Source organism: Oncorhynchus tshawytscha, linkage group LG11 (genome assembly GCF_018296145.1).
Source record: "Oncorhynchus tshawytscha isolate Ot180627B linkage group LG11, Otsh_v2.0, whole genome shotgun sequence".
NCBI lineage: Eukaryota > Metazoa > Chordata > Actinopteri > Salmoniformes > Salmonidae > Oncorhynchus > Oncorhynchus tshawytscha.
In genome coordinates, this window is record NC_056439.1 from 1,376,833 (window position 1) to 1,394,053 (window position 17,221).

The following is a 17,221-nucleotide window of genomic DNA, read 5'->3' on the forward strand; positions in this document are numbered from 1 at the left end:
AAACTTGGATGCAGTGTTTCAGTAAAATAATCTCAAGCAAATTTGGTGATACACAAAGCAACTCAAACAACATTGAAATTGCATCAATAATGTCCTTTTATTTTATTTTATAGATCTCCAGATTGACATGTCTCTTGTGATGCAGTTCACAGCAGCATCAACTGCTTCAGAGTTCTGAATGACCCTCCCCTCTTTTGTCCCATGCTGGCTGAAGATCTGGCTAACCAGTAACTAGCTAACTGTCTGAGCGTCTGCTGTCACAGATTTCCCTGTACTGCTCCTGGTACTGCTGCTCATTCCGTGCGCCAGCTCCGGAGGTCTACGTCACCGGCCTCTAGGCGTCACTGAACTGTTTCATTATGCACACTTGATTCCCATTCCCCCTGATTAGTAATTCTATATATGTGTCCTCTGTTCACTGGTGTCAGGTTGGTTATTGTTACCATGTCCATTGGTCCTGTGAGTACCTGTGTTGTTTCGGATTTCGTGCTGCGTGTTTTGTGCAATTGTTATTACAGGTCTCGTCCCGTGTATTTAAACCGAGGTTTAACCTCGCTCTTTTGTTTGGGTTACATCCCTGTGTGTTTTGTATACATGTTTGTTTTGGGCTTCGTCCCCGTGCCGTTCATGGCATGTTGTGTAATTTGGGTGGAGTATTAAAACCCCCTATTACGTATTCCTGCGCCTGTCTCCAATCATTTATACAACGTGACACACGCCATCCCCTTTCCTGCAGTCAAATGACCAACTCGCCATCTAGTGGCCTCATGGGTGGGATGTTATTAATATTTTTCATAATTAATAAACATTTTTAAAACCCCCCCCCGAAAATCTGGTGTTTCTATGTTAAACGGTTTTATTATATTTCAGTGTTCTGCGATGGATATAAAGTGTAATATTGGGATGCGAACTCCAAATGTAATACATTTACAACTCTATATCTGACATGGTACAGGTGTCTTTGTTTAAGCCAATGACCATGTGTGTGAGGTGTATACTATTGTTTCAAAGTAGATTTGTTCAAGACTACCAAGAACCACCCTTATTTAGCCCACTGCAAAATACTAAGGTTGTTTGGTGATTGTACTTACAGTTGAAGTCGGAAGTTTACATACACTTAGGTTGGAGTCATTAAAACTCGTTTTTCAACCACGCCACAAATTTCTTGTTAACTACAGTTCTGGCAAGTTGGTTAGGACATCTACTTTGTGCATGACATAAGTAATTTTTCCAACAATTGCTTACAGACAGATTATTTCACTTATAATTCACTGTATCACAATTCCAGTGTGTCAGATGTTTACATACACTAAGTTGACTGTGCCTTTAAACAGCTTGGAAAATTCCAGAAAATGATGTCATGGCTTTAGAAGCTTCTGATAGGCTAATTGATATCATTTGTGTCAATTGGAGGTGTACCTGTGGATGTATTTCAAGGCCTACCTTCAAACTCAGTGCCTCTTTGCTTGACATCATGGAAAAATCAAAAAACAGCCAAGACCTCAGAAAAAAAATTGTAGACCTCCACAACTCTGGTTCATCCTTGGGAAAAATGTCCAAATGCCTGAAGGTACCACGTTCATCTGTACAAACAATAGTACGCAAGTATAAACACCATGGGACCACGCAGCCATCATACAGCTCAGGAAGGAGACGCGTTCTGTCTCCTAGAGATGAACGCACTGTGGTGGGAAATGTGCAAATCAACCCCAGAACAAAGGCAAAGCACCTTGTGAAGATGCTGGAGGAAACGGGTACAAAAGTATCTCTATCCACAGTAAAACAAGTTCTATATCGACATAACCTGAAAGGCCACTCGGCAAGGAAGAAGCCTCTGCTCCAAAACCGCCATAAAAAAGCCAGACTGCGGTTTGCAACTGCACATGGTGACAAAGATCGTACTTTTTGGAGAAACGTCATCTGGTCTGATGAAACAAAATAGAACTGTTTGGCCATAATGACCATCGTTATGTTTGGAGGAAAAAGAGAGGCTTGCAAGCCGCAGAACATCATCCCAACCGTGAAGCACGGGGGTGGCAGCATCATGTTGTGGGGGTGCTTTGCTGCAGGAGGGACTGGTGCACTTCACAAAATAGATGGCATCATGAGGAAAGAAAACTATGTGGATATGTTGAAGCAACATCTCAAGACATCAGTCAGGAAGTTGAAGCTTGGTCGCAAATGGGTCTTCCAAATGGATAATGACCCCAAGCATATTCCAAAGTTGTGGTAAAATGGCTTAAGGACAACAAAGTCAAGGTCTTGGAGTGGCCATCACAAAGCCTTGACCTCAATCCTATAGAAAATCTGTGGGTGGAACTGAAAAATGTGTGAGAGCAAGGAGGCCTACAAACCTGACACCAGCTCTGTCAGGAGAAATGGGCCAAAATTCACCCAACTTATTATGGGAAGCTTGTGGAAGGCTACCTGTAACATTTGTCCCAAGTTAAACAATTTAAAGCCAATGCTACCAAATACTAATTGTGTGTATGTAAACGTCTGACCCACTGGGAATGTGATGAAAGAAATAAAAGCTGAAATAAATCATTCTCTAGTGGTGATCCTAAATGACCTAATACAGGGAATTTTACTCGGATTAAATGTCAGGAATTGTGAAAAACTGAGTTAAAATTTATTTGGCTAAGGTGTATGTAAACTTCTGACTTCAACTGTAAATGGCAAAGGCTATTCTAATATATGATATGAATGATATTAATCTGATTAATAGATTTTTTAAAAGTCCTTAGTAAAAGATTAAAAGATACAATTTGATCTTTACTGCCCATTATTCCTAAGAGATGGATGTGCTCCACCCACAGGATATAGGAAAACCAGCTCCTCACATCCCTTTCATTCTGCTCTCTTCTCACCTTCGAGTTTTCCTCGTTCATATTAATTACCATTCATTCATTCCGTTGTGCCTTGTCCCTGTGACAGTGAACAAATGGGAGGGAGGGTCCATGGCTGTCACCCGAAAGAAGTCCTGAAGTGGCCCTCAATTATTAAAGCGTCAGTATGTAGTGGCCCTCTCTCTGTGTGTGTGTGTTTTGAAGCCTGGACCAGCAGTGTCTTGAAGACCAGCTGCTCCCTCTGTCTCCCCAGAGGGACATCATGCTACCATTCATTTTCAATTTAAGGCCAGGCGTTACTGTTTGTGTTCTGGCCCAAACTGGCTTGCTATGCCTGGTTGGTTCATACACAGGACCTCGCTCCTCTCCAGAACGTCCCAGACATGCAGAGCCACCTAAGCCAGAACACAATTTGAGTCCTGGTTCGACGGGCCTGATTCAGTCCACCTTTCCTCCCAGAGCCCTCCCTCTCTCTCACCCACTCACTCACTGACTGACTGACTGACTGGCAGGCAGGCCGGCAGGCAGGCAGGCAGGCAGAGAGACATCCCCATCTAAGGAGCCAGAGGGCCCTGGAGGCCCCATCAATAATGCAGCCCTGGCCACGCTGATTTGAGGAGACAACTGGTATTTAGTATGCTGCTCGCTAACCCAAAAAAGCACTTCTTCCTTCGCACCAGTTAGCCTTGTTATCTGTCAACGATCAACGCTGATTTAGATGTACAACCAACCGGTAGAGTGATTCAGGAAATCAGATCGCCCCGGTACAATAGCATAGCCGCCGCAGTGGAGCGTCAGCGCACACGGACACTCACAACACACGGGCACACACACAAATACAAGGGCACCCAGGTGAGGGCTCCAGGATCGACGCATGCTGGTCATGAAACACGGCCCCCATTGATTTTTGAAAGCTTCACTTTTTCTCTTTGCCGTTTTCTTTGATTATTAATTCACGGAGGCAAAAGAGAACTGCCCGATGCTCTTAAATCATGACTGCTCACTGGCTTCATCATGGGTTGGAGAAATGCTATATCATTCATGTACAGCACACTCCATAACTGTTGCCTATCTTTGCAAACACTTTGCATACATGCACTGTAGAGGACGACCCAAGAAAATGATCTTTCACTGTAGATTATGGATCTCTTGGATGCATCATTTGTGTGCTGAAGCAAAATGATCTTGGATACAATTTCTCACAATACTTCAATGTTTCATATCAGAAAACTTGACCTGTTTTAGAGTGAATGTCTTCAATGATTAACATCATTTCCTCATTGGTTTGATTGTAATGTTCCGATTCTATAAATCCAGCATGATGATGAAACTGACTTGTAGTAAGGCAGACTTCTGCTACTGGGCGGTGGACAGACTGATATGTGCTATAGGTCCAATAACAGTGTTCTCTGGCCTCTCAACGTGCTTCGGGCTGCAAAGGAGTTATCTTAGTGACAGTATATCTACATACTCTACCATTCTGCTTTCACGGTAATAGAGTCACATATACAATATGTATTTCTTGCTAAAACCATCGGTGAAATTAAGTTACTAAGAGTATGTGACAAATCAGTATTCAGTTATCAAGTTCCTGGGTGTTTTCTTATCTATCCTTATGGCCCCTTTCATTCCCAATGAAGTGTCCAGCTCGTCCATTCCAAAATAATTCACTAGAGGGAGCTGACGCTAAAGCTCTCGTCTAAACAAACTGTCTTCCTTCCCCTACTTGGACTGAACACTGAACACTGTACACTCAGCGATGAAAGAAACGCAACATGAACAATTTCAAAGATTTTACTGGGTTGCAGTTCATATGAGGAAATCAGTCAATTGAAATAAATAAATTAAGCCCCAATCAATGGATTTCACATGACTGGGAATGCAGATATGCATCTGTTGGTCACAGATACCTTAAAACAAAAGGTAGGGGCTTGGATCAGAAAACCAGGCAGTACCTGGTGTGACCACCATTTGCCTCATGCAGTGCGACACATCTCCGAGTTGTTCAGAGTTGATCAGTCTGTTGATTGTGGCCTGTGGAATGTTGTCCCAGGAAAAATGTACTTTCTATGCCTGTGCTATGTGGTTGTCCCTCCTAGCTATCTTAAGATGAATGCATCAACTGTAAATCTCTCTGGATAAGAGCGTCTGCTAAATGACTGAAATGTAAACGTCATGACCCCATACATCTGCCCGGTACAGTGGAAACCGGGATCCATCCATGAAGAGCACACTTCTCCAGCGTAACAGTGTCCATTGAAGGTGAGCATTTGCCCACTGAAGTCGGTTACGACGCCAAACTGCAGTCAAGTCAAGACCCTGGTGAGGACAACAAGCACGCAGATGAGCTTCCCTGAGATGGTTTCTGACAGTTTGTGCAGAAAATCCTCAATTGTACAAAGCCACAGTTTCATCAGTTGTCCGGGTGGCTGGTCTCAGATGATCCCGCAGGTGAAGAAGCTGGATGTGGAGGTCCTGGGCTGGTGTGGTTACATGTGGTCTGCGGTTGTGAGGCCAATTGGATGTACGGCTAAATGATCTAAAACAACGTTAGAGGTGGCATTTGGTAGAGAAATTAACGTTCAGTTCTATGGCAACAGCTCTCATGGATATTCTTGTAGTCAGCATGCCAATTGCACGCTCCCTCAAAACTTGAGACATCTGTGGCATTGTGTTGTGTGACAAAACTGCACATTTTAGAGTGGCCTTTTATTGTCCCCAGCGCAAGGTGCACCTGTGCAATGTTCACGCTGTTTAATCCATTTCCAACCTATCAGATGGATGGACTATATTGGCAAATGTCAAATAAATGCTCACTAACGGCAATGTAAACAAATTTGAGCAAAACAATTTAGAGAAGTAAGTATGGAACATTTCTGGGATCTTTCAATTCATGAAACATGGGACCAACACTTTACATGTTGCATTGATATTTTCGTTCAGTTTATTGTGTACTAGACCTATGCATTATTGTCAATTTCTCAAATTGTTGTTCATGTAGTGAGTTCGCAACTCTGTGAAAAGTTCTATTGTAGATGAAGAACATATTTTCAAATTGCGAGTGAACGAACATACACCGTTTCCTCCCAAAGACCAGTTCAATATAAAGAATTATTCAAAACATCATCATGTCCATCTGTTTTGATAAGGTGACTACGTCATTGTTTGTTTGTCCCATGTTTTGATGCTGTTGATGAGTAAGGAACCAATAAATGAATCATACAACCTATTAGTGGTATCCTCTCGATGGGACACCGTCATTCATCTACAGACGTTCACACGAATCCATTTTTCAGTTAAGCATAATTAGCTATGTTTATTAATATTTACAATTAAGTCTTTCAAACATCTTATCTAACGCCAGCTAAAGACCGGAGACCGCCGCTCTTAGCGGATGAATTCTTGACGATGCTCCTCTCACAAGATCTAAGAAGATCACCCAGAAGGATCTCCATGCCATTTCCTCCTCCTCCGTGCTTGTTGATCCCTGCTCCCCCATCCCCACCTCCTCCCCATGCCACCTTTTTTCTCTTTCCCACTCTATGCTTCCCTCCACTTGTTTGATATATATATGTCGTGTGTGTCCCCCCCCCGCCTCCAACCCATCCGCCATATAATAACTCCTTATACAAAATACATGATCCATCTGGTCAAACTGGGTGAACTTAAATATACCTGTCAAGTGGAACAACTTGGAAGTTTTTCCCCGCTACAACCCCTCTCTCTCTACTGGGGTCTGAGGGAGGCGAATCCACACAGGTTTTAATTAAAAAAGAAGAGGAACCCAGGTTCCAGGATGTACAGTGCTTCTTCTAAATGAGGGGAGCTTGTGCTCGCCGGCAGGCGAGAGCAAAGAGCCGAGACCTTGCTGCAGTGGGACCCGGCATCTTGTGGCTTTCATCACTTCCACTTCGTATATACCTCCTCAGAAGTTTCCGGAGAGAGGCATCTGTCTCTCTGACTTGAGTGTTGAATTGGGAAGATGGCGAGTGGGGGTGGAGAGGGGGGAGGGATAGAGAGAAGGGTTAGGAGAAAGAGAGAGAAAAAGTGGGGGAGAGGGAGAGAGAGGGGAACGTGAGTGATACTCTCCAATTGTTCTGACTGCATATAGGGTAACCAGAAATGTAATGGGTTGATTTTGCTATCTTAGTTAATACAGGATATTGGTCGATACACCACTGTAAATGATTGATGATTGCGACAGCGTCCAGAAAGTACAATTAGAAGCAGAAACATTATATGAACCATTCCGTGGCATGTTTAAAATGTTTTACTTATTTGGACCTCTTTGTTTTCTTTCTTGGATCCAGATTGTTCATTGTTTGTGTGTTTGTAAATATGTTTTTAATAATTGAGCTTATTGAGGTTCTGTTTCCAATATTTTCCTTTCTAGTCCAATAGCCTCATAAAACCATCATCGTTAAATATCGATGATTATCATCATAAGAAATGGAATGATAAAAGACAGATCAACATTTTAATTAAGTGTAGATCTTATCCACAGAATATTTACAAAAAGGGTACGTGCTGTGTGTATGGGAAGCAACATATTATAAAAAACATATATCACCACCGAACACATTGCATCAGTTTGACCCAAACAAACAGACATGTTAAAATAAACAGAGATGTTAAAATGACTCTTTAGGTCAGGACGTTCTCTAGCAGTCATCTTCCCATCTTTCTCTGCCTACTGTTTCCTTCTTTTAACAACCAGAAATCTGTAACTTTGATTGATTTCTCTTGATGTATATGAAAGTACATTTTTAAAAACCAAGCAACCCTGACATCTAGTGGAGATTTGCCCATCATACAGCATCTACAACCCGAGAATGTGTTGGATGTATGGAAGTGGTGAATGACCATAAAGACCAAAAACATACAAACTGAGATCTAACATCAATATGTTATGTACAATTTCATCTTAAAATGTCAAAACTTTTGAAACAATACAAATACGATCTCTAGGCTACCCCAGAAAACTACAATTGTCTTTTGAATCATTGTTTTAAAAGAATATGATATAACCAAGCCTTTGAGTATGTCGTAGTACCATTTGAAGTGTTTCCTTATCATTTTCAGACTAATAACACTCCAAGAATTCATTGCGCCCCAAAATGCATTCAGAAATTTGCACATCTAGGCCAGGAGCCAGAGACTAAAGAAACATCTGAACCTTACAAAAGGTTAAGCTTTTCACATGCTAGTCTCCAGCCACTCTGTCAAGACATCCTTGTAAATCTGAAGGGGAATTTAAGAGGTAGCAACACTCACCGATGGACAACAAAGTAGCTAACTGACAATCCGTACCACAACAAGACTATAAGGTTAAAGTTTGTGAGAGTGGTAAAAGAGAAAGGAAACCACAGAAGGTAGGAACTGATATTACTTTAAAAGTTTTCAATGTCTAAAATGTTTGACCATTTCCTCAGTGCTCATTCCATTGTAATAGATATGCCAGTAAGGACAACTCATGTTTCCCATGTTGCTTTTGTAAACACTGATGTCAACACAAAGACAACTGTGCTAGAATTGTAGTATTCCCTGAAGTGTTCTTATTCTGTACTCTCCATTATGAGGTCATCACATATAGCTGTTCATATTTGATGAGGCTGGAAGAGATGGATAACAACTTAAAATGTGTTCCAACTCAAATCTCAGCTCACCAGTCTATCATAATAATACATTAATAAATTACGGACACAAGTGAAACACGTAAAGGGGTGATTCATTGCCATCTTCACAATGGCTGAATTGATAGCCTGTTATATTGAGTAATTACTACATATTGCAATGTTAGCATTTTCCATGTGCGTTGGATGAGACATACAAGCCCTGTGGCCAATGGCTTATGCTAGCCCTCATGGAGTGGGGACCTCATGGGTAGCCTGCCTACGTACGTACCCCTCCGAGGGGGTCGGGATGGGAGGCGAGGGGCGAGGGCTTCCACCATCTAGAGATAATGGATTCCAGGTGGTGTCTCCTCCTTCCACCTTTCCCTCACTCCTTTTTAGAGAGGTATGTGCGTGTTGTAATTATACCGTTGGATTATTTGACGGATTTCGGGTTTTAGGATGATGTTTTCATACGCCTAGAGTTCTGGGATTTGTTGAAAACTCAAATACACTGGAATCCTATACACTGGAACCTCCTACTAAGCAAGGTAAATAAGCAACATAAAGCTGAAACTCAATCATCAAGGACAGCAGTTAATATATCCTCTGAATATTTGCATGAATCCACACAAATATGGTTACTCAAAGCCAATGATTTGATTAAGGATTCATAAAAGAACATCAGAGAAAGGTCCAATATTATCTTTATAACTCAGTTCAAACCTTTAATGCTCTCTCAGATCTATATTTATATTCCCTTACTCCCTATTAAAGCCCTGTTTACTTCCTTGTGCTATTTGATGTTTAGATGTTGTTTCTACGACAGGGGAACTCTTTCTTGCCAAGTTCACCCTCCCTGGGAACAGTTTCAACCGTAGTCATCAAGCGTTTTATTCTGTTACCGATTAAGTGTTACCATCTGTAGAACGGTAAGGGCACTTTTGAAGCCGGCCCAGGTCACATGTTCGTGATCATACACTATTAAATGAAAAAGAAAACAAAAGGCATCAAGGCATTAAGATTTTAAAAAACGATAAGAGTTGAAATTAGTTGTGAAAAAACAAACTGATAATAAACCGCCTTTTCGAGCTATATCAGTTTTGGTTTGTTAACAAGCCCTGGAAAGAAAATCACTCCTAACACTTGGGATCAAAGTAAAACATTTCTGTGACAAATTTACATAAACTACCATCGTACTGTTTAAAAAGGATGAATGTGTTCTTAATGTTTGGAAAAGGTCAATTATTGGTACTTCATTCTGTCCATCCAGGACAGCCATTTATTATTATCTTACAGAAAAGCATCATCCAAAACATTATTCGCATCATTCCATATTTTCACTTCTGTGTTCTAGCCAATAGTCTCAAGGACAGAGTCGCTCACTGCACTCATTGCACTTTCCAAAATGTAATTTATATCTGGATGTCAGAATGTTTTGGTTGTAACTTCATTAATGATGATTAATCCCTGAACAATGTTCCAGTTGTTTGTGTTGGATGATATTCAACATGGACGCCAGAACGCTGCTCTTATCCAAATCAACGCTTTCACTTGAGGCACTTTAGTCAGCCGTACTGCTGTCTAACAGTCTTCTATGTCATCATCTGTCTTGGTTTGTGACCTCTTTGTATATCGTGGCAGTCGTATAAATCTGTACGTTTACTATTTTAGCGTCCAAGCATTAGACATTATAATTCACTTAGCTACATCTGGACAATTTGACTTTCTGATAGTGTTTTGGCGTATAGCTGAATCATTTGTCTGTAAAATGGATGTAAAATGGCCAACTCTTTTTTTTTTTAACAACAGCCCCCTGTTGCTTGTTTGCAATTACAAGGGTCACACCGTGTTTCCTGTTAGAAAGGTTTGACTTGATGAAAGGAGTAATGGACATCAAATGTAATTGAGGGAATACATCAAATACTTAGTAAAAGTGCCCTTTCAGATGTTCATAACGTATTTGTATGAACTTCATGAGGGTTTAGGATAATGGAAATGGGGGCTATAAGAGCAGTTATCAGGTGGAGTAGTGAAACAAGATAGATTACACACCCATCAAAGACCCATTATTTATGAGTTGATGTCCAAATCTCGTAAGCAGAGATGTTAGAGGGAAGGCGTTAGCACACAGATAATGTTAACCCACACAGTTTACACACTAACGGCCTCGGTGTAAATTATTCATATTGCTGCCGTAGTTTGTTATCTTGGCTTTAAAGTGGGGATTGACCCTGACTGAGCTCTATATCTCTCTGTACATACCTTTAGCATGACCTCTGTCTTGTCTGGCCTGTGTGTGTGTGTGTGTGTGTGTGTGTGTGTGTGTGTGTGTGTGTGTGTGTGTGTGTGTGTGTGTGTGTGTGTGTGTGTGTGCGTGCGTGTGTGTGCCACGGTTTCCAAACATTAAAATGACACTGAGTGCACAAAACCTTAAGAACTCCTTTCATGACAGATTGACGAGGTGAATCCAGGTGAAAGCTATAATCCCTTATTGATGTCACTTGTTAAATCCACTTCAAATCAGTGTAGATGAAGGGGAGGAGACAGGTTAAAGAAGGATTTTTAAGCCTTGAGACATGTATTGTGTATTTGTGCCATTCAGAGGATTAATGGGAGAGACAAAATATTTAAGTGCCTTTGAACAGGGTAAAAAATGGGTTATGGCTTTTAAACCTCTGCCATATTGTGGATTCAGAGCTATCTATCTAATATAACTCAAAGGGTTTTCTTTAATGGAAGCTTCTCCAATGTCAAACATGTAAAGTGTGTTGTAGTGGAGGGCAGTTCTCTAGGCCCTCTACTCATTTCTATTTTTACCAATGACCTGCCACTGGCATTAAACAAAGCATGTGTGTCCATGTATGCTGATGATTCAACCATATACACATCAGCAACCACAGCTAATGAAGTCACTGAAACCCTTAACAAAGAGTTGCAGTCTGTTTTGGAATGGGTGGCCAGTAATAAACTGGTCCTGAACATCTCCAAAACTAAGAGCAATGTATTTGGTACAAATCATTCCCTAAGTTCTACACCTCAGCTGAATCTGATAATGAATGGTGTGGCTGTTGATCAAGTTGAGGAGACTAAATGACATGGCGTTACCTTAGATTGTAAACTGTCATGGTCAAAACATATAGATTCAATGGTTGAAAAGATGGGGAGAGGTCTGTCTGTAATAAAGAGATGCTCTGCTTTTTTGACACCACGTTGACCCTACTAGTCCTACAGGATCTAGTTTTGTCTTAACTTGATTATTGTCCAGTCGTGCAGCTGGCCTAGAACAGAGCGGCACATTTTGCTCTTCATTGTAATCAATGGGCTGATATACCGTAGAGTGCATTCGGAATGTATTCAGGCCCCTTTAATTTTTCCACATATTGTTACGTTACAGCCTTATTCTAAAATTATTTAAATAAATAAAAAATCATAATTAATCTGCACACAGTAGCCCATAATGACAAAGCAAAAACAGGTTTTTTGATTATTTTTTTTACAAATGTATTAAATATAAATAACAGAAATACCTTATTTACATAAATATTCAGAACCTTTGCTATGAGACTTGAAATTTGCTCAGGTGCATCCTGTTTCCATTGATCATTCTTGAGATGTTTCTACAACTTGATTAGAGACAACCTGTGGTAAAATTAAATTGATTGGACATGATTTGGAAAGGCACACACCTGTTTACATAAGGTCCCACAGTTGACAGTGCAGGTCATCGAAAAAACCAAGCCATGAGGTAGAAGGAATTGTCCATTGAGCTCCGAGACAGGATTGTGTCGAGGCACAGCTCTCGGGAAGAGTACCAAACATTTCTGCACCATTGAAGGTCCCAAGAATACAGTGGCCTCCATAATTCTTAAATGGAAGAAGTTTGGAACCACCAAGACTCTTCCTAGAGCTGTCCGCCCGGCCAAACTGAGCAATCGAGGGAGAAGGGCCTTGGTTAGGGAGGTGACCAAGAACCCGATGGTCACTCAGACAGAGCTCCAGATTTCCTCTGTGGAGATGGGAGAAACTTCCAGAAGGACAAACGTCTCTGCAACACTCCACCAATCAGGCCTTTATGGTAGAGTGGCCAGATGGAAGACAGACCTCAGTAAAAGGCAGACCTCAGTGACAGCCCGCTTGGAGTTTGCCAAAAGGCACCAAAAGGACTCTCAGACTATGAGAAACAAGATTCTCTGGTCTGATGACACCAATATTTAACTCTTTGGCATGAATGACAAGTGTCACGTCTGGAGGAAACCTGGCATCATCCCTACGGTGAGCATGGTGGTGGCAGTATCATGCTGTGGGGATGTTTTTCAGCAGCAGGGACAGGGACACTAGTCAGGATTGAGGGAAAGATTAACGGAGCAATGTATGGAAAGATCCTTGACGAAAACCTGCTCAAGAGTGCTCAAGACCTCAGACTGGGGCAAAGGTTCACCTTCCAACAGCAAAATGACCCTTAGCACAGAGCCAAGACAATGCAGGAGTGGCTTCAGGACAAGTCTCTGAATGTCCTTGAGTGGCCCAGCCAGAGTCCGGACTTGAACCCGATCGAACATCTCTGGAGATCCCTGAAAATAGCTGTGCAGGGACGCTCCCCATCCAACCTGACAGAGCTTTAGAGAATCTGCAGAGAAGAATGGGAGAAACTCCCCAAATACAGGTGTACCAAACTAGTAGCGTCAAACCCAAGAAGACTCGAGGCTGTAATTGCTGGCTAAGATGTTTCAACAAAGTATTGAGTAAAGTGTCTGAATACTTATGTAAATGTGATTTCAGTTTTTTTTATAGACTTGCAGAAAAATGTATAACACCTTGTTTTTGCTTTGTCGTTATGGGGTGTTGTGTGTAGATTGATGAGGGGGAAAAACATTTGAATACATTTTAGAATAAGGCTGGAACGCAACAAAACGTGGATAAAGTCAAGGGGTCTGAGTACTTTCCGAATGCACTGTAAATACTATGCGCGCCAGTCTCTCTTGGCTAAGAGTTGAGGAGAGACTAACTGCATCACTTCTTCTTTTTATAAGAAACATTAATATGTTGAGAATCCAAACTTGTTTTGCATAGTCAATTTACACACAGCTCTGACACACACTCTTACCCCACCAGACATGCCACCAGGGGTCTTTTCACAGTCCCCAAATCCAGAACAATTTCAAGAAAGACTACAGTATTATGTAGAGACATTATTGCATGGAACTCCACTCCATCTCATATTGCTCAAATGAACAGCAAGCTTGGTTTCAGAAAACAGATAAAGCAACACCTCACAGCACAACGCCTCTCCCCTATTTGACCTAGACAGTTTGTGTGTGTGCTTTGGTATTGATATGTAGGCTACGTGTGCCTCTTTTCATTTATTTTTTATTGACGTAGTTCTGTCCTTGAACTGTTCTTGTCTATTAATGTTCTGTATTATGTCATGATTCATGTTTTGTGAGGTCTCCAGGAAGAATATCTGCTGCTTTGTAACAGCTAATGGGGATCCTAACAAAATACCAAATGCCAAATGGTAGGAGCAACGGTTTTTGTCAAGAACTGCAACGCTGCTGTGGTTTTCACACTCTACAGTTTCCCCGTGTGTATCAAGAATGGTCCACCACCTAAAGGACATCCAGACAGCTTGACACAACCGTGACACAATATTAGGAAGGTGTTCTTAATGTTTTGTACAATCGGTGCATGTTAAGTTCCCAGTATTAATTAGGTAATACTTTGGTTTCTGAACCAGAATATTGCTCAACATTGGAATAATACAAGATTAAATGCATGAGGGTTAAATATGTGATGTCATAGCTAAAGGATTACATTTGAAACACATCCCATGAAGCCGACAAAGGCTCTTACTCATACGATGAAGGGTGAGCCTGTTGGTTGATCTCAGACACATTGTCATCGACTCTTCACATGCATAGGAACTGAAGCCACATTTGCCTCTGAGCTATGAGGACTCAGAGCTGGGGGAACACAGGCCTCGTGAAGAGAGGAGCTTTTATCCAGATCAAAACCAGCTCTGATCTCATCTGGACCCTTCTGTTCCTGAAAAACAACACCGTTGTCCTGTAAACACACACCAGTGGGATGGGAGGACGTCCACACGAGACACACACACACACAAAGGCATGGACACACACACAAAAACACACACTCTCTCTTTGTCTAAGCCCACTCCTCCTGCATTTCCCGTCTTTCCCTCCCCTGGTGCAGCACACCCCTTCAGTACTGTAATTAGGAGAAAGATGAAAGCAATACCGTCTTGTGTGTCAATGTAGCTGGTTACATCGAGCCAATCAACCCAGGCCATGGGGCCAGGTAAGCAAAATATGGGTACATCAGCTGTGAACATCCACCCCCTCTCCTCTGGCCCTCTAGCCCCATAAAGGTGACACGTGGTAACCCCTGGTGACACGTGATGTTGTCTTTGTGTAATTAAATCATCCTGGCTCTCGGGTCCATCCCATGAGATCTCCAATGAGGATTTGGAAACCTAGCTCGGGCAAATCCCCACAGGTCAGGGTCTGCTGTTATTCTTGGATGTGTTTCAAGGGACCGCAAGTTCTCACTGGGATCTCGGAAAAATTAGCCCCTTGGAAAAACAAGGCAGAGGAATTGGGATTTGGGCCTCGGTCGGACATTGGGTACACAGTAATTTAGGTCCTGTGCCTCGCCCCAGAGGCCCGAGTAGCCAAGGCTATGCATGGAAAGGTTCCTCCGGGCTCCTCCATAGGTGGTCTCCCATTTCAAAGAGGCTGGAGGTCTAGGCTTGTTTCCTGAATAACAGGCTCTTTATTTATTATTTAAGGACACACTGACTGGCTGTAGTTCCTATGCTTTGCATCAGACCCGTAACAGGATTTGGCCTGAGAGGTATTTGTGATGACAGAACTTCTTGTTGTTGTCTACTCCTCATTGTACTATTGTTATGGGGACGGAGGAATACAGTCGTACCGGGCGCACTGCTCCAAAGAGAACGTGACAAGACACCTCTGAAGAGACCTTCTCCGTCAATGAATTGGGTCGACAAAGAAAGGGGGCCGTCTGAAACACCGTAAGGGGTGTGGAGAATAAGCGCAAAATAGAGACTAGAGACAAGTCCTCTTGTACTCTTTCATTTTAAAAGACTGAGGCGCAGGCGACTCTTCCTTACCTAAACACTACAGGCCACCTCCTACTCTGGCTACCATGGTGTTTATGCACCTTGGAAGTAGATGGAACATATTATTAGAGTATCAAGTTGCAGTAAGTGGCCCTTCTCTGTCTGGTCCTAAAACAACACTTTGTCATTATCATCGGTTCAGACTATGTTACAGTGCAGCTTGACAACGTAGGGCTTCTTAGGAAATGTCATCCGCCAGGAGAAGTACATTTCTCAGAGAGCTCCCTTCTGTATTGAATTCCCTGAGCTAATATTGAGTTCCGAGGTTCCCAGCAGAACCACATTTCTCAGGGTGAAAGATGACGGGGGAGCCCCTTTCAACAACACACACAGGAAGTAGAATAGGCCTGATCGTTCCTCAGTAAAATATCACTCTAAAATCAAATCACATTTTATTCGTCACATGCTTCGTAAACAACAGGTGTGGACTAACAGTGAAATGCTTACTTACGGGCCCTTCCCAACAATGCAGAGAGAAAGAAAATAGAGAAATAATAGGAAAGTAAAACACGTAATAATAAAAGTAATAAATACACAATGAGTAGCGATAACCTTGCTCTATACACGGGGTAGCAGTACCAGTCGATATGTAGGGGTACGAGGTAATTGAGGTAGAATAAAGTGCAAAAAGGGTTGAGGCAGATTCTTAAATAGTTAACCAATAGCTACGCGGACTAACTATTTAGCAGGCTTATGGCTTGGGGACAGAAGCTGTTCAGGGTCCTGTTGGTTCCAAACTTGGTGCATCGGTAACACTTTCCATGCGGCAGCAGAGAGCACAGTCTATGATTTGTCAAATCACACACCGGCAGCCGTCCACTCGTCCAGACAGACTGCCCAAGACAAGTGTGGGTCCAAAATAGCACTGTAGTACATTACCTTTGACCAGAGCCCTATGGTTCCTCTTCAAAAGTAGTGCACAATATTGGGAAATAGGTACCAGACTAAATCACTCACCAGCAGCCGTCCACACAGACTGCCCAAGACAAGGCAATTACATAAATCTGTCATAGAGCCATTTCTCATTGGTTGTTCAGATCAGTGCCCTCTGACACACTCTGACAATGAATCAAATCAAATTTCAAATCAAATCAAATGTATTTATATAGCCCTTCGTACATCAGCTGATATCTCAAAGTGCTGTACAGAAACCCAGCCTAAAACCCCAAACTGCAAGCAATGCAGGTGTAGAAGCACGGTGGCTAGGAAAAACTCCCTAGAAAGGCCAAAACCTAGGAAGAAACCTAGAGAGGAACCAGGCTATGAGGGGTGGCCAGTCCTCTTCTGGCTGTGCCGGGTGGAGATTATAACAGAACATGGCCAAGATGTTCAAATGTTCATAAATGACCAGCATGGTCAAATAATAATAATCACAGTAGTTGTCGAGGGTGCAGCAAGTCAGCACCTCAGGAGTGAATGTCAGTTGACTTTTCATAGCCGATCATTAAGAGTATCTCTACCACTCCTGCTGTCTCTAGAGAGTTGAAAACAGGAGATCTGGGACAGGTAGCACGTCCGGTGAACAGGTCAGGATTCCATAGCCGCAGGCAGAATAGTTGAAACTGGAGCAGCAGCACGGCCAGGTGGACTGGGGACAG

The 17,221-nt window shown here is 42.3% G+C and overlaps 1 protein-coding gene across 1 annotated transcript in view; it reads left to right on the top strand.

Moving 5' to 3' along the window:
- The first annotated feature begins 8,091 nt into the window (after positions 1 to 8,091).
- ednraa (endothelin receptor type Aa) overlaps positions 8,092 to 17,221 on the top strand; it is a 45,868-nt gene continuing 36,738 nt past the window's right edge. The window contains exon 1 of the mRNA XM_042329665.1: positions 8,092 to 8,221. The gene's annotated coding sequence lies outside the window, so the exon portion shown is untranslated. The remainder of the gene's footprint in view (positions 8,222 to 17,221) is intronic.